This window comes from Rhipicephalus microplus, chromosome X (assembly GCF_043290135.1).
Source record: "Rhipicephalus microplus isolate Deutch F79 chromosome X, USDA_Rmic, whole genome shotgun sequence".
NCBI classification, from domain to species: domain Eukaryota; kingdom Metazoa; phylum Arthropoda; class Arachnida; order Ixodida; family Ixodidae; genus Rhipicephalus; species Rhipicephalus microplus.
The window spans coordinates 275256676-275277689 of record NC_134710.1 but is presented as its reverse complement, the minus strand read 5'-3'; the positions used below and the strand labels follow the sequence as shown (position 1 = coordinate 275277689).

General features: G+C 48.5%; 24 non-coding genes across 24 annotated transcripts; all 24 read left to right on the top strand.

Annotated features, from left to right (window-relative positions):
- Positions 1-1355: 1355 nt before the first annotated feature.
- On the top strand, positions 1356-1428 carry TRNAA-AGC (transfer RNA alanine (anticodon AGC)). The gene has a single exon. It is a non-coding gene; the product is annotated as a tRNA-Ala (tRNA).
- A 447-nt stretch (positions 1429-1875) lies between these two features.
- Positions 1876-1948, top strand: TRNAA-AGC (transfer RNA alanine (anticodon AGC)). The gene has a single exon. It is a non-coding gene; the product is annotated as a tRNA-Ala (tRNA).
- A 701-nt stretch (positions 1949-2649) lies between these two features.
- On the top strand, positions 2650-2722 carry TRNAA-AGC (transfer RNA alanine (anticodon AGC)). Its single transcript has one exon. It is a non-coding gene; the product is annotated as a tRNA-Ala (tRNA).
- A 187-nt stretch (positions 2723-2909) lies between these two features.
- Positions 2910-2982, top strand: TRNAA-AGC (transfer RNA alanine (anticodon AGC)). Its single transcript has one exon. It is a non-coding gene; the product is annotated as a tRNA-Ala (tRNA).
- Positions 2983-3694: 712 nt separating this feature from the next.
- TRNAA-AGC (transfer RNA alanine (anticodon AGC)) lies at positions 3695-3767 on the top strand. The gene has a single exon. It is a non-coding gene; the product is annotated as a tRNA-Ala (tRNA).
- Positions 3768-4736: 969 nt separating this feature from the next.
- Positions 4737-4809, top strand: TRNAA-AGC (transfer RNA alanine (anticodon AGC)). Its single transcript has one exon. It is a non-coding gene; the product is annotated as a tRNA-Ala (tRNA).
- Positions 4810-5256: 447 nt separating this feature from the next.
- On the top strand, positions 5257-5329 carry TRNAA-AGC (transfer RNA alanine (anticodon AGC)). Its single transcript has one exon. It is a non-coding gene; the product is annotated as a tRNA-Ala (tRNA).
- Positions 5330-5776: 447 nt separating this feature from the next.
- Positions 5777-5849, top strand: TRNAA-AGC (transfer RNA alanine (anticodon AGC)). Its single transcript has one exon. It is a non-coding gene; the product is annotated as a tRNA-Ala (tRNA).
- A 967-nt stretch (positions 5850-6816) lies between these two features.
- Positions 6817-6889, top strand: TRNAA-AGC (transfer RNA alanine (anticodon AGC)). Its single transcript has one exon. It is a non-coding gene; the product is annotated as a tRNA-Ala (tRNA).
- Positions 6890-7078: 189 nt separating this feature from the next.
- TRNAA-AGC (transfer RNA alanine (anticodon AGC)) lies at positions 7079-7151 on the top strand. Its single transcript has one exon. It is a non-coding gene; the product is annotated as a tRNA-Ala (tRNA).
- Positions 7152-7595: 444 nt separating this feature from the next.
- On the top strand, positions 7596-7668 carry TRNAA-AGC (transfer RNA alanine (anticodon AGC)). The gene has a single exon. It is a non-coding gene; the product is annotated as a tRNA-Ala (tRNA).
- A 1493-nt stretch (positions 7669-9161) lies between these two features.
- On the top strand, positions 9162-9234 carry TRNAA-AGC (transfer RNA alanine (anticodon AGC)). The gene has a single exon. It is a non-coding gene; the product is annotated as a tRNA-Ala (tRNA).
- A 976-nt stretch (positions 9235-10210) lies between these two features.
- Positions 10211-10283, top strand: TRNAA-AGC (transfer RNA alanine (anticodon AGC)). The gene has a single exon. It is a non-coding gene; the product is annotated as a tRNA-Ala (tRNA).
- A 969-nt stretch (positions 10284-11252) lies between these two features.
- Positions 11253-11325, top strand: TRNAA-AGC (transfer RNA alanine (anticodon AGC)). Its single transcript has one exon. It is a non-coding gene; the product is annotated as a tRNA-Ala (tRNA).
- Positions 11326-12032: 707 nt separating this feature from the next.
- TRNAA-AGC (transfer RNA alanine (anticodon AGC)) lies at positions 12033-12105 on the top strand. The gene has a single exon. It is a non-coding gene; the product is annotated as a tRNA-Ala (tRNA).
- A 187-nt stretch (positions 12106-12292) lies between these two features.
- TRNAA-AGC (transfer RNA alanine (anticodon AGC)) lies at positions 12293-12365 on the top strand. Its single transcript has one exon. It is a non-coding gene; the product is annotated as a tRNA-Ala (tRNA).
- Positions 12366-12812: 447 nt separating this feature from the next.
- TRNAA-AGC (transfer RNA alanine (anticodon AGC)) lies at positions 12813-12885 on the top strand. Its single transcript has one exon. It is a non-coding gene; the product is annotated as a tRNA-Ala (tRNA).
- Positions 12886-13332: 447 nt separating this feature from the next.
- Positions 13333-13405, top strand: TRNAA-AGC (transfer RNA alanine (anticodon AGC)). The gene has a single exon. It is a non-coding gene; the product is annotated as a tRNA-Ala (tRNA).
- A 447-nt stretch (positions 13406-13852) lies between these two features.
- Positions 13853-13925, top strand: TRNAA-AGC (transfer RNA alanine (anticodon AGC)). The gene has a single exon. It is a non-coding gene; the product is annotated as a tRNA-Ala (tRNA).
- A 189-nt stretch (positions 13926-14114) lies between these two features.
- Positions 14115-14187, top strand: TRNAA-AGC (transfer RNA alanine (anticodon AGC)). The gene has a single exon. It is a non-coding gene; the product is annotated as a tRNA-Ala (tRNA).
- A 444-nt stretch (positions 14188-14631) lies between these two features.
- On the top strand, positions 14632-14704 carry TRNAA-AGC (transfer RNA alanine (anticodon AGC)). Its single transcript has one exon. It is a non-coding gene; the product is annotated as a tRNA-Ala (tRNA).
- Positions 14705-16197: 1493 nt separating this feature from the next.
- TRNAA-AGC (transfer RNA alanine (anticodon AGC)) lies at positions 16198-16270 on the top strand. Its single transcript has one exon. It is a non-coding gene; the product is annotated as a tRNA-Ala (tRNA).
- Positions 16271-17245: 975 nt separating this feature from the next.
- TRNAA-AGC (transfer RNA alanine (anticodon AGC)) lies at positions 17246-17318 on the top strand. Its single transcript has one exon. It is a non-coding gene; the product is annotated as a tRNA-Ala (tRNA).
- A 969-nt stretch (positions 17319-18287) lies between these two features.
- On the top strand, positions 18288-18360 carry TRNAA-AGC (transfer RNA alanine (anticodon AGC)). Its single transcript has one exon. It is a non-coding gene; the product is annotated as a tRNA-Ala (tRNA).
- Positions 18361-21014: the final 2654 nt, after the last annotated feature.

Here is a 21014-nt window from a genome sequence, read left to right as displayed (position 1 = left end):
GCAACGTAATTACCGCTCAGCTTGTGAGCATAACTATGGACTCGCCATTGGACGTGTAGCTCAGATTGTAGAGCGCTCGCTCAGCATGCGAGAAGTACTGGGATCGATGCCTAGCACCTCCAGACCTCTATTTTTATTCATTGCTATGGCAGGTCATGCTTTGCTTGAGTTACAAAAAAAAAACAGCGCGCGATACAAGCAGCCGTCGACGCGAGAAAACCAGTTCTCAGTTGACGCAGCCTCCCTCTTTCTCCACAAAATTCGCAACGTAATTTCCGATCAGCTTGTGAGCTTAACTATGGACTCTCTATCGGGGGTGTAGCTCAGATGGTAGAGTGCTCGCTTAGCATGCAAGAGGTACTGGGATCGATACCCAGCACCTCGAAACCTTTTTTTTATTCATCGCTGTGGCAGGCCATGCTTTGCTTGATTGATAAAACAAAACAGCGCGCGATACAAGCAGCTGTCGACGCGAGAAAACCAGTTCTCAGTTGACGCGGCTTACCTCTTTCTGCAGAAGTTTTGTCACGTAGTTACCGATCAGCTTGTGAGCATAACAATGGACTCTCCATCGGGAGTGCAGCTCAGATGGTAGAGCGCTCGCTTAGCATGCGAGAGGTACTGGGATTGATACCCAGCACCTACAGATCTTTTTTTATTCATTGCTGTGGCAGGTCATGCTTTGCTTGAGTTATAAAACAAAACAGCGCGCGTTACAAGCAGCCGTCGATGCGATAAAACCAGTTCTCAATTGACGCGGTTTCCCTCTTTCTGCAGAAGTTTCGTCACGTAGTTACCGATCAGCTTGTGAGCATAACTATGGACTCTCCATCAGGAGTGCAGCTCAGATAGAAGAGCGCTCGCTTCGCATGCGAGAGGTACTGGCATCGATACCCAGCACCTCCAGACCTTTTTTTTATTCATTGCTGTGGCAGGTCATGCTTTGCTTGTAGTTATAAAACAAAACAGCGCGCGATACAAGCAGCCGTCGACGCGAGAAAACCAGTTCTCAGCTGACGCGGCTTCCCTCTTTCTGCAGAAGTTTCGTCACGTAGTTACCGATCAGCTTGAGAGCATAACTATGGACTCTCTATCGGGAGTGCAGCTCAGATGGTAGAGCGCTCGCTTAGCATGCGAGAGGTACTGGGATTGATACCCAGCACCTCCAGGCCTTGTTTTATTCATCGCTCTGGCAGGTCATACTTTGCTTGAGTTATAAAACAAAACAGCGCGCGATACAAGCAGCCGTCGACGCGAGAAATCCAGTTCTCAGTTAACGCGGCCTCCCTCTTTCTCCACAAAATTCGCAACGTAATTACCGATCAGCTTGTGAGCGTAACTATGGACTCTCTATCGGGGGTGTAGCTCAGATGGTAGAGCGCTCGCTTAGCATGCGAGAGGTACTGGGATCGATACCCAGCACCTCCAGACCTTTTTTTATTCATTGTTGTGGGAGGTCATGCTTTGCTTGATTGATAAAACGAAACAGCGCGCGATACAAGCAGCCAGTGACGCGACAAAATCAGTTCTCAGTTGACGCGGCTTTGCTCTTTCTCTAAAATATTCGCAACGTAATTACCGATCAGCTTGTGAGCATAGCTATGAACTCTCCATTGGGGGTGTAGCTCAGATAGTAGAGCGCTCGCTTAGCATGCGAGAGGTACTGGGATTGATACCCAGCACCACCAGACCTTTTTTCATTAATTGCTGTGGCTGGTCATGCTTTGCTTGATTTTTTAAACAAAACAGCGTGCGTTACAAGTAGCCATCGACGCGATAAAACCAGTTCTCAGTTGACGCGGCTTCGCTCTTTCTCTAAAATATTCGCAAAGTTATTACCGATCAGCTTGTGAGCACAACTATGGACTCTCCATCGGGGGTGTAGCTCCGATGGTAGAGCGCTCGCTTAGCATGCGAGAGGTACTGGGATCGATTCCCAGCACTTCCAGACCTTTTTTTATTCATTGCTGTGGCAGGTCATGCTTTGCTTGATTGATAAAACAAAACAGCGCGCGATACAAGCAGCCGTCGACGCGAAAAAATCAGTTCTCAGTTGACGCGGCTTCGCTCTTTCTCTAAAATATTCGCAACGTTATTACCGATCAGCTTGTGAGCATAACTCTGGACTCTCTATCGGGGGTGCAGCTCAGATGGTAGAGCTCTCGCTTAGCATGCGAGAGGTACTGGGGTCGATACCCAGCACCTCCCGACCTTTTTATTCATTGCTGTGACAGGTCATGCTTTGCTTGATTTATAAAACAAAACAGCGCGCGATACAGGCAGCCGTCTACGCGAGAAAACCAGTTTTCCGTTGACGCGGCTTCCCTCTTTCTGCAGTTTTGTCACGTAGTTACCGATCAGCTTGTGAGCATAACTATGGACTCTCCATCAGGGGTGTTGCTCAGATGGTAGAGCGCTCGCTTAGCATGCGAGAGGTTCTGGGATCGATACCAAGCACCTCCAGAACTTTTTTTATTCATTGCTGTGGCAGGTCATGCTCTGCTTGATTTATAAAACAAAACAGCGCGCGATACAAGCAGCCGTCGACGCGAAAAAATCAGTTCTCAGTTGACGCGGCTTCGTTCGTCTCTGAAATATTCGCAACGTAATTACGGATCAGCTTGTGAGCATAACTATGGACTCTTCATCGGGGGTGTAGCTCAGATGGTAGAGCGCTCGCGTAGCATGCGAGAGGTACTGGGATCGATACCCAGCACCTCCAGACCTTTTTTTATTCATTGCTGTGGCAGGTCATGCTTTGCTTGATTCGTAAAACAAAACAGCGCGCGATACAAGCAGCTGTCGACGCGAGAAAACCAGTTCTCAGTTGACGCGGCTTCCCGCTTTCTCCAAAATATTCGTCACGTAATTACCGATCAGCTTGCGAGCATAACTATGGACTCTCCATCGGGGGTGTAGCTCAGATGGTAGAGCACTCGCTTAGCATGCGAGAGGTACTGGGATCGATACCCAGCACCTCCAGACCTTTATTCTATTTCATTGCTGTGGCAGGTCTTGCTTTGCTTGATTTAAAAAACAAAACAGCGTGCGTTACAAGCAGCCGTCGATGCGATAAAACCAGTTCTCAATTGACGCGGCTTCCCTGTTTCTGCAGACGTTTTGTCACGTAGTTACCGATCAGCTTGTGAGCATAACATTGGACTCTCCATCGGGAGTGTAGCTCAGATGGTAGAGCGTTCGCTTAGCACGCGAGAGTTACTCTGATCGATACCCAGCACCTACAGACCTTTTTTTTTATTCATTGCTGTGGCAGGTCATGCTTTGCTTGAGTTATAAAACAAAACAGCGCACGTTACAAGCAGACGTCGACGCGAGAAAACCAGTTCTCAGTTGACGCGGCTTCCCTCTTGCTCTAAAATATTCGCAACGTAATTACCGCTCAGCTTGTGAGCATAACTATGGACTCGCCATTGGACGTGTAGCTCAGATTGTAGAGCGCTCGCTTAGCATGCGAGAAGTACTGGGATCGATGCCTAGCAACTCCAGACCTCTATTTTTATTCATTGCTATGGCAGGTCATGCTTTGCTTGAGTTACAAAAAAAAACAGCGCGCGATACAAGCAGCCGTCGACGCGAGAAAACCAGTTCACAGTTGACGCAGCCTCCCTCTTTCTCCACAAAATTCGACACGTAATTTCCGATCAGCTTATGAGCTTAACTATGGACTCTCCTCGGAGGTGTAGCTTAGATGGTAGAGCGCTCGCTTAGCATGCGAGAGGTACTGGGATCGATACCCAGCACCTCTAGACCTTTTTTTATTCATTGCTGTGGCAGGTCATGCTTTGCTTGATTTATAAATCAAAACAGGGCGCGATACAGGCAGCCGTTGACGCGAGAAAACCAGTTCTCAGTTGACGCGGCTTACCTCTTTCTGCAGAAGTTTTGTCACGTAGTTACCGATCAGCTTGTGAGCATAAAAATGGACTCTCCATCGGGAGTGCAGCTCAGATGGTAGAGCGCTCGCTTAGCATGCGAGAGGTACTGGGATTGATACCCAGCACCTACAGACCTTTTTTTATTCATTGCTGTGGCAGGTCATGCTTTGCTTGAGTTATAAAACAAAACAGCGCGCGTTACAAGCAGCCGTCGATGCGATAAAACCAGTTCTCAATTGACGCGGTTTCCCTCTTTCTGCAGAAGTTTCGTCACGTAGTTACCGATCAGCTTGTGAGCATAACTATGGACTCTCCATCAGGAGTGCAGCTCAGATAGAAGAGCGCTCGCTTCGCATGCGAGAGGTACTGGCATCGATACCCAGCACCTCCAGACCTTTTTTTTATTCATTGCTGTGGCAGGTCATGCTTTGCTTGTAGTTATAAAACAAAACAGCGCGCGATCCAAGCAGCCGTCGACGCGAGAAAACCAAATCTCAGCTGACGCGGCTTCCCTCTTTCTGCAGAAGTTTCGTCACGTAGTTACCGATCAGCTTGTGAGCATAACTATGGACTCTCTATCGGGAGTGCAGCTCAGATGGTAGAGCGCTCGCTTAGCATGCGAGAGGTACTGGGATTGATACCCAGCACCTCCAGGCCTTGTTTTATTCATCGCTCTGGCAGGTCATGCTTTGCTTGAGTTATAAAACAAAACAGCGCGCGATACAAGCAGCCGTCGACGCGAGAAATCCAGTTCTCAGTTAACGCGGCCTCCCTCTTTCTCCGAAAAATTCGCAACGTAATTACCGATCAGCTTGTGAGCGTAACTATGGACTCTCTATCGGGGGTGTAGCTCAGATGGTAGAGCGCTCGCTTAGCATGCGAGAGGTACTGGGATCGATACCCAGCACCTCCAGACCTTTTTTTATTCATTGTTGTGGGAGGTCATGCTTTGCTTGATTTTTTAAACGAAACAGCGCGCGATACAAGCAGCCAGTGACGCGACAAAATCAGTTCTCAGTTGACGCGGCTTTGCTCTTTCTCTAAAATATTCGCAACGTAATTACCGATCAGCTTGTGAGCATAGCTATGAACTCTCCATTGGGGGTGTAGCTCAGATAGTAGAGCGCTCGCTTAGCATGCGAGAGGTAGTGGGATTGATACCCAGCACCACCAGACCTTTTTTTATTCATTGCTGTGGCTGGTCATGCTTTGCTTGATTTTTTAAACAAAACAGCGCGCGTTACAAGTAGCCATCGACGCGAGAAAACCAGTTCTCAGCTGACGCGGCTTCCCTCTTTCTGCAGAAGTTTCGTCACGTAGTTACCGATCAGCTTGTGAGCATAACTATGGGCTCTCCTTCGGGGGTGTAGCTCAGATGGTAGAGCGCTCGCTTAGCATGCGAGAGGTACTGGGATCGATACCAAGCACCTCCAGGCCTTGTTTTATTCATTGCTGTGGCAGGTCATGCTTTGCTTGAGTGATAAAACAAAACAGCGCGCGATAGAAGCAGCCGCCGACGCGAGAAAATCAGTTCTCAGCTGACGCGGCTTCCCTCTTTCTGCAGAAGTTTCGTCACGTAGTTACCGATCAGCTTGTGAGCATAGCTATGAACTCTCCATTGGGGGTGTAGCTCAGATGGTAGAGCGCTCGCTTAGCATACGAGAGGTACTGGGATTGATACCCAGCACCTCCAGACCTTTTTTTATTCATTGCTGTGGGAGGTCATACTTTGCTTGATTGATAAAACGAAACAGCGCGCGATACAAGCAGCCATTGACGCGAAAAAATCAGTTCTCAGTTGACGCGGCTTTGCTCTTTCTCTAAAATATTCGCAACGTAATTACCGATCAGCTTGTGAGCATAGCTATGAACTCTCCATTGGGGGTGTAGCTCAGATGGTAGAGCGCTCGCTTAGCATGCGAGAGGTACTGGGATTGATACCCAGCACCTCCAGACCTTTTTTTATTCATTGCTGTGGGAGGTCATACTTTGCTTGATTGATAAAACGAAACAGCGCGCGATACAAGCAGCCAGTGACGCGACAAAATCAGTTCTCAGTTGACGCGGCTTTGCTCTTTCTCTAAAATATTCGCAACGTAATTACCGATCAGCTTGTGAGCATAGCTATGAACTCTCCATTGGGGGTGTAGCTCAGATGGTAGAGCGCTCGCTTAGCATACGAGAGGTACTGGGATTGATACCCAGCACCTCCAGACCTTTTTTTATTCATTGCTGTGGGAGGTCATACTTTGCTTGATTGATAAAACGAAACAGCGCGCGATACAAGCAGCCATTGACGCGAAAAAATCAGTTCTCAGTTGACGCGGCTTTGCTCTTTCTCTAAAATATTCGCAACGTAATTACCGATCAGCTTGTGAGCATAGCTATGAACTCTCCATTGGGGGTGTAGCTCAGATGGTAGAGCGCTCGCTTAGCATACGAGAGGTACTGGGATTGATACCCAGCACCTCCAGACCTTTTTTTATTCATTGTTGTGGGAGGTCATGCTTTGCTTGATTTTTTAAACGAAACAGCGCGCGATACAAGCAGCCAGTGACGCGACAAAATCAGTTCTCAGTTGACGCGGCTTTGCTCTTTCTCTAAAATATTCGCAACGTAATTACCGATCAGCTTGTGAGCATAGCTATGAACTCTCCATTGGGGGTGTAGCTCAGATAGTAGAGCGCTCGCTTAGCATGCGAGAGGTACTGGGATCGATACCAAGCACCTCCACACCTTTTTTTATTCATTGCTGTGGCAGGTCATGCTTTGCTTGATTTATAAAACACAACAGCGCGTGATACAGGCAGCCGTCGACGCGAGAAAACCAGTTCTAAGTTGACGCGGCTTCCCTCTTTCTGCAGAAGTTTTGTCACGTAGTTACCGATCAGCTTGTGAGCATAACAATGGACTCTCCATCGGGGGTGTAGCTCAGATTGTAGAGCGCTCGCTTAGCATGCGAGAGGTACTGGGATCAATACCCAGCACCTCCAGACCTTTTTTTTATTTCATAGCTGTGGCAGGACTTGCTTTGCTTGATTAAAAAAACAAAACAGCGCGCGTTACAAGGAGCTGTCGATGCGATAAAACCAGTTCTCAATTGACGCGGCTTCCCTGTTTCTGCAGAAGTTTTGTCACGTAGTTACCGATCAGCTTGGAAGCATAACAATGGACTCTCCATTGGGGGTGTAGCTCAGATGGTAGAGCGCTCGCTTAGCATGCGAGAGGTACTGGGATCGATACCCAGAACCTCCAGAACTTTTTTTATTCATTGCTGTGGCAGGTGATGCTTTGCTTGATTTATAAAACAAAACTGCGCGCGATACAAGCTGCCTTCGACGCGAAAAAATCAGTTCTCAGTTGACGCGGCTTCGTTCTTCTCTGAAATATTCGCAACGTAGTTACCGATCAGCTTGTGAGCATTACTATGGACTCTCTATCGGGGGTGTAGCTCAGATGGTAGAGCGCTCGCTTAGCATGCGAGAGGTACTGGGATCGATACCCAGACCTCCAGACCTTTTTTATTCATTGCTGTGGCAGGTCATGCTTTGCTTGATTCGTAAAACAAAACAGCGCGCGATACATGCAGCTGTCGACGCAAGAAAACCAGTTCTCAGTTGATGCGGCTTCCCTCTTTCTCCAAAATATTCGTCACGTAATTACCGATCAGCTTGCGATCATAACTATGGACTCTCCAACGGGGGTGTAGCTCAGATGGTAGAGCGCTCGCTTAGCATGCGAGAGGTACTGGGATCAATACCCAGCACCTCCAGACCTTTTTTTTTATTTCATTGCTGTGGCAGGACTTGCTTTGCTTGATTAAAAAAACAAAACAGCGCGCGTTACAAGGAGCTGTCGATGCGATAAAACCAGTTCTCAATTGACGCGGCTTCCCTGTTTCTGCAGAAGTTTTGTCACGTAGTTACCGATCAGCTTGTGAGCATAACAATGGACTCTCCATCGGGAGTGCAGCTCAGATTGTAGAGCGCTCGCTTAGCATGCGAGAGGTACTGCGATCTATACCCAGCACCTACAGACCTTTTTTTATTCATTGCTGTGGCAGGTCATGCTTTTCTTGAGTTATAAAACAAAACAGCGCGCGTTACAAGCAGCCGTCGACGCGACAAAACGAGTTCTCAGCTGACGCGGCTTGCCTCTTTCTGCAGAAGTTTCGTCACGTAGTTACCGATCTGCTTGTGAGCATAACTATGGACTCTCCATCGGGAGTGCAGCTCAGAAGGTAGAACGCTCGCTTAGCATGCGAGAGGTACTGGGATCGATACCCAGCACCTCCAGGCCTTGTTTTATTCATCGCTGTGGCAGGTCATGCTTTGCTTGAGTTATAAAACAAAACAGCGCGCGATACAAGCAGCCGTCGACGCGAGAAAACCAGTTCTCAGTTAACGCGGCCTTTCTCTTTCTCCACAAAATTCGCAACGTAATTACCGATCAGCTTGTGAGCCTAACTATGGACTCTCTATCGGGGGTGTTGCTCAGATGGTAGAGCGCTCGCTTAGCATGCGAGAGGTACTGGGATTGATATCCAGCACCTCCAGGCCTTGTTTTATTCATCGCTCTGGCAGGTCATGCTTTGCTTGAGTTATAAAACAAAACAGCGCGCGATACAAGCAGCCGTCGACGCGAGAAATCCAGTTCTCAGTTGACGCGGCTTCCCTGTTTCTGCAGAAGTTTTGTCACGTAGTTACCGATCAGCTTGTGAGCATAACATTGGACTCTCCATCGGGAGTGTAGCTCAGATGGTAGAGCGCTCGCTTAGCACGCGAGAGGTACTCTGATCGATACCCAGCACCTACAGACCTTTTTTTTTATTCATTGCTGTGGCAGGTCATGCTTTGCTTGTAGTTATAAAACAAAACAGCGCGCGATACAAGCAGCCGCCGACGCGAGAAAACCAGTTCGCAGCTGACGCGGCGTCCCTCTTTCTGCAGAAGTTTCGTCACGTAGTTACCGATCTGCTTGTGAGCATAACTATGGACTCTCCATCGGGAGTGCAGCTCAGAAGGTAGAACGCTCGCTTAGCATGCGAGAGGTACTGGGATCGATACCCAGCACCTCCAGGCCTTGTTTTATTCATCGCTGTGGCAGGTCATGCTTTGCTTGAGTTATAAAACAAAGCAGCGCGCGATACAAGCAGCTGTCGACGCGAGAAAACCAGTTCTCAGTTGACGCGGCTTCCCTCTTTCTCCAAAATATTCGTCACGTAATTACCGATCAGCTTGCGAGCATAACTATGGACTCTCCATCGGGGGTGTAGCTCAGATGGTAGAGCACTCGCTTAGCATGCGAGAGGTACTGGGATCGATACCCAGCACCTACAGACCTTTTTTTTTATTCATTGCTGTTGCAGGTCTTGCTTTGCTTGATTTAAAAAACAAAACAGCGTGCGTTACAAGCAGCCGTCGATGCGATAAAACCAGTTCTCAATTGACGCGGCTTCCCTCTTGCTCTAAAATATTCGCAACGTAATTACCGCTCAGCTTGTGAGCATAACTATGGACTCGCCATTGGACGTGTAGCTCAGATTGTAGAGCGCTCGCTTAGCATGCGAGAAGTACTCTGATCGATACCCAGCACCTACAGACCTTTTTTTTTTATTCATTGCTGTGGCAGGTCATGCTTTGCTTGTAGTTATAAAACAAAACAGCGCGCGATACAAGCAGCCGTCGACGCGAGAAAACCAGTTCTCAGTTGACGCAGCCTCCCTCTTTCTCCACAAAATTCGCAACGTAATTTCCGATCAGCTTGTGAGCTTAACTATGGACTCTCTATCGGGGGTGTAGCTCAGATGGTAGAGTGCTCGCTTAGCATGCGAGAAGTACTGGGATCGATGCCTAGCACCTCCAGACCTCTATTTTTATTCATTGCTATGGCAGGTCATGCTTTGCTTGAGTTACAAAAAAAAAACAGCGCGCGATACAAGCAGCCGTCGACGCGAGAAAACCAGTTCTCAGTTGACGCAGCCTCCCTCTTTCTCCACAAAATTCGCAACGTAATTTCCGATCAGCTTGTGAGCTTAACTATGGACTCTCTATCGGGGGTGTAGCTCAGATGGTAGAGTGCTCGCTTAGCATGCAAGAGGTACTGGGATCGATACCCAGCACCTCGAAACCTTTTTTTTATTCATCGCTGTGGCAGGCCATGCTTTGCTTGATTGATAAAACAAAACAGCGCGCAATACAAGCCGCCGTCGACGCGAAAAAATCAGTTCGCAGTTGACGCGGCTTCGCTGTTTCTCTAAAATATTCGCAACGTAATTACCAGTCAGCTTGTGAGCATAACAATGGACTCTCTTCGGAGGTGTAGCTTAGAAGGTAGAGCGCTCGCTTAGCATGCGAGAGGTACTGGGATCGATACCCAGCACCTCTAGACCTTTTTTTATTCATTGCTGTGGCAGGTCATGCTTTCCTTGATTTATAAATCAAAACAGTGCGCGATACAGGCAGCCGTTGACGCGAGAAAACCAGTTCTCAGTTGACGCGGCTTACCTCTTTCTGCAGAAGTTTTGTCACGTAGTTACTGATCAGCTTGTGAGCATAACAATGGACTCTCCATCGGGAGTGCAGCTCAGATGGTAGAGCGCTCGCTTAGCATGCGAGAGGTACTGGGATTGATACCCAGCACCTACAGACCTTTTTTTATTCATTGCTGTGGCAGGTCATGCTTTGCTTGAGTTATAAAACAAAACAGCGCGCGTTACAAGCAGCCGTCGATGCGATAAAACCAGTTCTCAATTGACGCGGTTTCCCTCTTTCTGCAGAAGTTTCGTCACGTAGTTACCGATCAGCTTGTGAGCATAACTATGGACTCTCCATCAGGAGTGCAGCTCAGATAGAAGAGCGCTCGCTTCGCATGCGAGAGGTACTGGCATCGATACCCAGCACCTCCAGACCTTTTTTTTATTCATTGCTGTGGCAGGTCATGCTTTGCTTGTAGTTATAAAACAAAACAGCGCGCGATACAAGCAGCCGTCGACGCGAGAAAACCAGTTCTCAGCTGACGCAGCTTCCCTCTTTCTGCAGAAGTTTCGTCACGTAGTTACCGATCAGCTTGTGAGCATAACTATGGACTCTTTATCGGGAGTGCAGCTCACATGGTAGAGCGCTCGCTTAGCATGCGAGAGGTACTGGGATTGATACCCAGCACCTCCAGGCCTTGTTTTATTCATCGCTCTGGCAGGTCATGCTTTGCTTGAGTTATAAAACAAAACAGCGCGCGATACAAGCAGCCGTCGACGCGAGAAATCCAGTTCTCAGTTAACGCGGCCTCCCTCTTTCTCCACAAAATTCGCAACGTAATTACCGATCAGCTTGTGAGCGTAACTATGGACTCTCTATCGGGGGTGTAGCTCAGATGGTAGAGCGCTCGCTTAGCATGCGAGAGGTACTGGGATCGATACCCAGCACCTCCAGACCTTTTTTTATTCATTGTTGTGGGAGGTCATGCTTTGCTTGATTGATAAAACGAAACAGCGCGCGATACAAGCAGCCAGTGACGCGACAAAATCAGTTCTCAGTTGACGCGGCTTTGCTCTTTCTCTAAAATATTCGCAACGTAATTACCGATCAGCTTGTGAGCATAGCTATGAACTCTCCATTGGGGTTGTAGCTCAGATAGTAGAGCGCTCGCTTAGCATGCGAGAGGTACTGGGATTGATACCCAGCACCACCAGACCTTTTTTTATTCATTGCTGTGGCTGGTCATGCTTTGCTTGATTTTTTAAACAAAACAGCGCGCGTTACAAGTAGCCATCGACGCGAGAAAACCAGTTCTCAGCTGACGCGGCTTCCCTCTTTCTGCAGAAGTTTCGTCACGTAGTTACCGATCAGCTTGTGAGCATAACTATGGGCTCTCCTTCGGGGGTTTAGCTCAGATGGTAGAGCGCTCGCTTAGCATGCGAGAGGTACTGGGATCGATACCAAGCACCTCCAGGCCTTGTTTTATTCATTGCTGTGGCAGGTCATGCTTTGCTTGAGTGATAAAACAAAACAGCGCGCGTTACAAGTAGCCATCGACGCGAGAAAACCAGTTCTCAGCTGACGCGGCTTCCCTCTTTCTGCAGAAGTTTCGTCACGTAGTTACCGATCAGCTTGTGAGCATAGCTATGAACTCTCCATTGGGGGTGTAGCTCAGATGGTAGAGCGCTCGCTTAGCATGCGAGAGGTACTGGGATTGATACCCAGCACCTCCAGGCCTTGTTTTATTCATCGCTCTGGCAGGTCATGCTTTGCTTGAGTTATAAAACAAAACAGCGCGCGATACAAGCAGCCGTCGACGCGAGAAATCCAGTTCTCAGTTAACGCGGCCTCCCTCTTTCTCCGAAAAATTCGCAACGTAATTACCGATCAGCTTGTGAGCGTAACTATGGACTCTCTATCGGGGGTGTAGCTCAGATGGTAGAGCGCTCGCTTAGCATGCGAGAGGTACTGGGATCGATACCCAGCATCTCCAGACCTTTTTTTATTCATTGTTGTGGGAGGTCATGCTTTGCTTGATTTTTTAAACGAAACAGCGCGCGATACAAGCAGCCAGTGACGCGACAAAATCAGTTCTCAGTTGACGCGGCTTTGCTCTTTCTCTAAAATATTCGCAACGTAATTACCGATCAGCTTGTGAGCATAGCTATGAACTCTCCATTGGGGGTGTAGCTCAGATAGTAGAGCGCTCGCTTAGCATGCGAGAGGTAGTGGGATTGATACCCAGCACCACCAGACCTTTTTTTATTCATTGCTGTGGCTGGTCATGCTTTGCTTGATTTTTTAAACAAAACAGCGCGCGTTACAAGTAGCCATCGACGCGAGAAAACCAGTTCTCAGCTGACGCGGCTTCCCTCTTTCTGCAGAAGTTTCGTCACGTAGTTACCGATCAGCTTGTGAGCATAACTATGGGCTCTCCTTCGGGGGTGTAGCTCAGATGGTAGAGCGCTCGCTTAGCATGCGAGAGGTACTGGGATCGATACCAAGCACCTCCAGGCCTTGTTTTATTCATTGCTGTGGCAGGTCATGCTTTGCTTGAGTGATAAAACAAAACAGCGCGCGATAGAAGCAGCCGCCGACGCGAGAAAATCAGTTCTCAGCTGACGCGGCTTCCCTCTTTCTGCAGAAGTTTCGTCACGTAGTTACCGATCAGCTTGTGAGCATAGCTATGAACTCTCCATTGGGGGTGTAGCTCAGATGGTAGAGCGCTCGCTTAGCATACGAGAGGTACTGGGATTGATACCCAGCACCTCCAGACCTTTTTTTATTCATTGCTGTGGGAGGTCATACTTTGCTTGATTGATAAAACGAAACAGCGCGCGATACAAGCAGCCATTGACGCGAAAAAATCAGTTCTCAGTTGACGCGGCTTTGCTCTTTCTCTAAAATATTCGCAACGTAATTACCGATCAGCTTGTGAGCATAGCTATGAACTCTCCATTGGGGGTGTAGCTCAGATGGTAGAGCGCTCGCTTAGCATGCGAGAGGTACTGGGATTGATACCCAGCACCACCAGACCTTTTTTTATTCATTGCTGTGGCTGGTCATGCTTTGCTTGATTTTTAAAACAAAAGAGCGTGCGTTAAAAGCAGCCCTCGACGCGAGAAAATCAGTTCTCAGCTGACGCGGCTTCCCTCTTTCTGCAGAAACTTCGTCACGTAATTACCACTCAGCTTGTGAGCATAACTATGGACTCTCCATCGGAGGTGTAGCTTAGATGGTAGAGCGCTCGCTTAGCATGCGAGAGGTACTGGGATCGATACCAAGCACCTCCACACCTTTTTTTATTCATTGCTGTGGCAGGTCATGCTTTGCTTGATTTATAAAACACAACAGCGCGTGATACAGGCAGCCGTCGACGCGAGAAAACCAGTTCTAAGTTGACGCGGCTTCCCTCTTTCTGCAGAAGTTTTGTCACGTAGTTACCGATCAGCTTGTGAGCATAACAATGGACTCTCCATCGGGGGTGTAGCTCAGATTGTAGAGCGCTCGCTTAGCATGCGAGAGGTACTGGGATCAATACCCAGCACCTCCAGACCTTTTTTTTATTTCATTGCTGTGGCAGGACTTGCTTTGCTTGATTAAAAAAACAAAACAGCGCGCGTTACAAGGAGCTGTCGATGCGATAAAACCAGTTCTCAATTGACGCGGCTTCCCTGTGTCTGCAGAAGTTTTGTCACGTAGTTACCGATCAGCTTGGAAGCATAACAATGGACTCTCCATTGGGGGTGTAGCTCAGATGGTAGAGCGCTCGCTTAGCATGCGAGAGGTACTGGGATCGATACCCAGAACCTCCAGAACTTTTTTTATTCATTGCTGTGGCAGGTGATGCTTTGCTTGATTTATAAAACAAAACTGCGCGCGATACAAGCTGCCTTCGACGCGAAAAAATCAGTTCTCAGTTGACGCGGCTTCGTTCTTCTCTGAAATATTCGCAACGTAGTTACCGATCAGCTTGTGAGCATTACTATGGACTCTCTATCGGGGGTGTAGCTCAGATGGTAGAGCGCTCGCTTAGCATGCGAGAGGTACTGGGATCGATACCCAGACCTCCAGACCTTTTTTATTCATTGCTGTGGCAGGTCATGCTTTGCTTGATTCGTAAAACAAAACACCGCGCGATACATGCAGCTGTCGACGCAAGAAAACCAGTTCTCAGTTGATGCGGCTTCCCTCTTTCTCCAAAATATTCGTCACGTAATTACCGATCAGCTTGCGATCATAACTATGGACTCTCCAACGCGGGTGTAGCTCAGATGGTAGAGCGCTCGCTTAGCATGCGAGAGGTACTGGGATCAATACCCAGCACCTCCAGACCTTTTTTTTTATTTCATTGCTGTGGCAGGACTTGCTTTGCTTGATTAAAAAAACAAAACAGCGCGCGTTACAAGGAGCTGTCGATGCGATAAAACCAGTTCTCAATTGACGCGGCTTCCCTGTTTCTGCAGAAGTTTTGTCACGTAGTTACCGATCAGCTTGTGAGCATAACAATGGACTCTCCATCGGGAGTGCAGCTCAGATTGTAGAGCGCTCGCTTAGCATGCGAGAGGTACTGCGATCTATACCCAGCACCTACAGACCTTTTTTTATTCATTGCTGTGGCAGGTCATGCTTTTCTTGAGTTATAAAACAAAACAGCGCGCGTTACAAGCAGCCGTCGACGCGACAAAACGAGTTCTCAGCTGACGCGGCTTGCCTCTTTCTGCAGAAGTTTCGTCACGTAGTTACCGATCTGCTTGTGAGCATAACTATGGACTCTCCATCGGGAGTGCAGCTCAGAAGGCAGAACGCTCGCTTAGCATGCGAGAGGTACTGGGATCGATACCCAGCACCTCCAGGCCTTGTTTTATTCATCGCTGTGGCAGGTCATGCTTTGCTTGAGTTATAAAACAAAACAGCGCGCGATACAAGCAGCCGTCGACGCGACAAAACCAGTTCTCAGTTAACGCGGCCTTTCTCTTTCTCCACAAAATTCGCAACGTAATTACCGATCAGCTTGTGAGCCTAACTATGGACTCTCTATCGGGGGTGTTGCTCAGATGGTAGAGCGCTCGCTTAGCATGCGAGAGGTACTGGGATTGATATCCAGCACCTCCAGGCCTTGTTTTATTCATCGCTCTGGCAGGTCATGCTTTGCTTGAGTTATAAAACAAAACAGCGCGCGATACAAGCAGCCGTCGACGCGAGAAATCCAGTTCTCAGTTGACGCGGCTTCCCTGTTTCTGCAGAAGTTTTGTCACGTAGTTACCGATCAGCTTGTGAGCATAACATTGGACTCTCCATCGGGAGTGTAGCTCAGATGGTAGAGCGCTCGCTTAGCACGCGAGAGGTACTCTGATCGATACCCAGCACCTACAGACCTTTTTTTTTATTCATTGCTGTGGCAGGTCATGCTTTGCTTGTAGTTATAAAACAAAACAGCGCGCGATACAAGCAGCCGCCGACGCGAGAAAACCAGTTCGCAGCTGACGCGGCGTCCCTCTTTCTGCAGAAGTTTCGTCACGTAGTTACCGATCTGCTTGTGAGCATAACTATGGACTCTCCATCGGGAGTGCAGCTCAGAAGGTAGAACGCTCGCTTAGCATGCGAGAGGTACTGGGATCGATACCCAGCACCTCCAGGCCTTGTTTTATTCATCGCTGTGGCAGGTCATGCTTTGCTTGAGTTATAAAACAAAGCAGCGCGCGATACAAGCAGCTGTCGACGCGAGAAAACCAGTTCTCAGTTGACGCGGCTTCCCTCTTTCTCCAAAATATTCGTCACGTAATTACCGATCAGCTTGCGAGCATAACTATGGACTCTCCATCGGGGGTGTAGCTCAGATGGTAGAGCACTCGCTTAGCATGCGAGAGGTACTGGGATCGATACCCAGCACCTACAGACCTTTTTTTTTATTCATTGCTGTGGCAGGTCTTGCTTTGCTTGATTTAAAAAACAAAACAGCGTGCGTTACAAGCAGCCGTCGATGCGATAAAACCAGTTCTCAATTGACGCGGCTTCCCTCTTGCTCTAAAATATTCGCAACGTAATTACCGCTCAGCTTGTGAGCATAACTATGGACTCGCCATTGGACGTGTAGCTCAGATTGTAGAGCGCTCGCTTAGCATGCGAGAAGTACTCTGATCGATACCCAGCACCTACAGACCTTTTTTTTTATTCATTGCTGTGGCAGGTCATGCTTTGCTTGTAGTTATAAAACAAAACAGCGCGCGATACATGCAGCCGTCGACGCGAGAAAACCAGTTCTCAGTTGACGCAGCCTCCCTCTTTCTCCACAAAATTCGCAACGTAATTTCCGATCAGCTTGTGAGCTTAACTATGGACTCTCTATCGGGGGTGTAGCTCAGATGGTAGAGTGCTCGCTTAGCATGCGAGAAGTACTGGGATCGATGCCTAGCACCTCCAGACCTCTATTTTTATTCATTGCTATGGCAGGTCATGCTTTGCTTGAGTTACAAAAAAAAAACAGCGCGCGATACAAGCAGCCGTCGACGCGAGAAAACCAGTTCTCAGTTGACGCAGCCTCCCTCTTTCTCCACAAAATTCGCAACGTAATTTCCGATCAGCTTGTGAGCTTAACTATGGACTCTCTATCGGGGGTGTAGCTCAGATGGTAGAGTGCTCGCTTAGCATGCAAGAGGTACTGGGATCGATACCCAGCACCTCGAAACCTTTTTTTTATTCATCGCTGTGGCAGGCCATGCTTTGCTTGATTGATAAAACAAAACAGCGCGCAATACAAGCCGCCGTCGACGCGAAAAAATCAGTTCGCAGTTGACGCGGCTTCGCTGTTTCTCTAAAATATTCGCAACGTAATTACCAGTCAGCTTGTGAGCATAACAATGGACTCTCTTCGGAGGTGTAGCTTAGAAGGTAGAGCGCTCGCTTAGCATGCGAGAGGTACTGGGATCGATACCCAGCACCTCTAGACCTTTTTTTATTCATTGCTGTGGCAGGTCATGCTTTCCTTGATTTATAAATCAAAACAGTGCGCGATACAGGCAGCCGTTGACGCGAGAAAACCAGTTCTCAGTTGTCGCGGCTTACCTCTTTCTGCAGAAGTTTTGTCACGTAGTTACTGATCAGCTTGTGAGCATAACAATGGACTCTCCATCGGGAGTGCAGCTCAGATGGTAGAGCGCTCGCTTAGCATGCGAGAGGTACTGGGATTGATACCCAGCACCTACAGACCTTTTTTTATTCATTGCTGTGGCAGGTCATGCTTTGCTTGAGTTATAAAACAAAACAGCGCGCGTTACAAGCAGCCGTCGATGCGATAAAACCAGTTCTCAATTGACGCGGTTTCCCTCTTTCTGCAGAAGTTTCGTCACGTAGTTACCGATCAGCTTGTGAGCATAACTATGGACTCTCCATCAGGAGTGCAGCTCAGATAGAAGAGCGCTCGCTTCGCATGCGAGAGGTACTGGCATCGATACCCAGCACCTCCAGACCTTTTTTTTATTCATTGCTGTGGCAGGTCATGCTTTGCTTGTAGTTATAAAACAAAACAGCGCGCGATACAAGCAGCCGTCGACGCGAGAAAACCAGTTCTCAGCTGACGCAGCTTCCCTCTTTCTGCAGAAGTTTCGTCACGTAGTTACCGATCAGCTTGTGAGCATAACTATGGACTCTTTATCGGGAGTGCAGCTCAGATGGTAGAGCGCTCGCTTAGCATGCGAGAGGTACTGGGATTGATACCCAGCACCTCCAGGCCTTGTTTTATTCATCGCTCTGGCAGGTCATGCTTGGCTTGAGTTATAAAACAAAACAGCGCGCGATACAAGCAGCCGTCGACGCGAGAAATCCAGTTCTCAGTTAACGCGGCCTCCCTCTTTCTCCACAAAATTCGCAACGTAATTACCGATCAGCTTGTTAGCGTAACTATGGACTCTCTATCGGGGGTGTAGCTCAGATGGTAGAGCGCTCGCTTAGCATGCGAGAGGTACTGGGATCGATACCCAGCACCTCCAGACCTTTTTTTATTCATTGTTGTGGGAGGTCATGCTTTGCTTGATTGATAAAACGAAACAGCGCGCGATACAAGTAGCCATCGACGCGAGAAAACCAGTTCTCAGCTGACGCGGCTTCCCTCTTTCTGCAGAAGTTTCGTCACGTAGTTACCGATCAGCTTGTGAGCATAACTATGGGCTCTCCTTCGGGGGTTTAGCTCAGATGGTAGAGCGCTCGCTTAGCATGCGAGAGGTACTGGGATCGATACCAAGCACCTCCAGGCCTTGTTTTATTCATTGCTGTGGCAGGTCATGCTTTGCTTGAGTGATAAAACAAAACAGCGCGCGTTACAAGTAGCCATCGACGCGAGAAAACCAGTTCTCAGCTGACGCGGCTTCCCTCTTTCTGCAGAAGTTTCGTCACGTAGTTACCGATCAGCTTGTGAGCATAACTATGGGCTCTCCTTCGGGGGTTTAGCTCAGATGGTAGAGCGCTCGCTTAGCATGCGAGAGGTACTGGGATCAATACCAAGCACCTCCACACCTTTTTTTATTCATTGCTGTGGCAGGTCATGCTTTGCTTGATTTATAAAACACAACAGCGCGTGATACAGGCAGCCGTCGACGCGAGAAAACCAGTTCTAAGTTGACGCGGCTTCCCTCTTTCTGCAGAAGTTTTGTCACGTAGTTACCGATCAGCTTGTGAGCATAACAATGGACTCTCCATCGGGGGTGCAGCTCAGATTGTAGAGCGCTCGCTTAGCATGCGAGAGGTACTGCGATCTATACCCAGCACCTACAGACCTTTTTTTATTCATTGCTGTGGCAGGTCATGCTTTTCTTGAGTTATAAAACAAAACAGCGCGCGTTACAAGCAGCCGTCGACGCGACAAAACGAGTTCTCAGCTGACGCGGCTTGCCTCTTTCTGCAGAAGTTTCGTCACGTAGTTACCGATCTGCTTGTGAGCATAACTATGGACTCTCCATCGGGAGTGCAGCTCAGAAGGTAGAACGCTCGCTTAGCATGCGAGAGGTACTGGGATCGATACCCAGCACCTCCAGGCCTTGTTTTATTCATCGCTGTGGCAGGTCATGCTTTGCTTGAGTTATAAAACAAAACAGCGCGCGATACAAGCAGCCGTCGACGCGAGAAAACCAGTTCTCAGTTAACGCGGCCTCCCTCTTTCTCCACAAAATTCGCAACGTAATTACCGATCAGCTTGTGAGCCTAACTATGGACTCTCTATCGGGGGTGTTGCTCAGATGGTAGAGCGCTCGCTTAGCATGCGAGAGGTACTGGGATTGATACCCAGCACCTCTAGGCCTTGTTTTATTCATCGCTCTGGCAGGTCATGCTTTGCTTGAGTTATAAAACAAAACAGCGCGCGATACAAGCAGCCGTCGACGCGAGAAATCCAGTTCTCAGTTGACGCGGCTTCCCTGTTTCTGCAGAAGTTTTGTCACGTAGTTACCGATCAGCTTGTGAGCATAACTATGGACTCTCCATCGGGAGTGCAGCTCAGAAGGTAGAACGCTCGCTTAGCATGCGAGAGGTACTGGGATCGATACCCAGCACCTCCAGGCCTTGTTTTATTCATCGCTGTGGCAGGTCATGCTTTGCTTGAGTTATAAAACAAAACAGCGCGCGATACAAGCAGCTGTCGACGCGAGAAATCCAGTTCTCAGTTGACGCGGCTTCCCTGTTTCTGCAGAAGTTTTGTCACGTAATTACCGATCAGCTTGTGAGCCTAACTATGGACTCTCTATCGGGGGTGTTGCTCAGATGGTAGAGCGCTCGCTTAGCATGCGAGAGGTACTGGGATTGATACCCAGCACCTCCAGGCCTTGTTTTATTCATCGCTCTGGCAGGTCATGCTTTGCTTGAGTTATAAAACAAAACAGCGCGCGATACAAGCAGCCGTCGACGCGAGAAATCCAGTTCTCAGTTGACGCGGCTTCCCTGTTTCTGCAGAAGTTTTGTCACGTAGTTACCGATCAGCTTGTGAGCATAACATTGGACTCTCCATCGGGAGTGTAGCTCAGATGGTAGAGCGCTCGCTTAGCACGCGAGAGGTACTCTGATCGATACCCAGCACCTACAGACCTTTTTTTTTTATTCATTGCTGTGGCAGGTCATGCTTTGCTTGTAGTTATAAAACAAAACAGCGCGCGATACAAGCAGCCGTCGACGCGAGAAAACCAGTTCTCAGTTGACGCGGCTTCCCTCTTGCTCTAAAATATTCGCAACGTAATTACCGCTCAGCTTGTGAGCATAACTATGGACTCGCCATTGGACGTGTAGCTCAGATTGTAGAGCGCTCGCTTAGCATGCGAGAAGTACTGGGATCGATGCCTAGCACCTCCAGACCTCTATTTTTATTCATTGCTATGGCAGGTCATGCTTTGCTTGAGTTACAAAAAAAAACAGCGCGCGATACAAGCAGCCGTCGACGCGAGAAAACCAGTTCTCAGTTGACGCAGCCTCCCTCTTCCTCCACAAAATTCGCAACGTAATTTCCGATCAGCTTGTGAGCTTAACTATGGACTCTCTATCGGGGGTGTAGCTCAGATGGTAGAGTGCTCGCTTAGCATGCAAGAGGTACTGGGATCGATACCCAGCACCTCGAAACCTTTTTTTTATTCATCGCTGTGGCAGGCCATGCTTTGCTTGATTG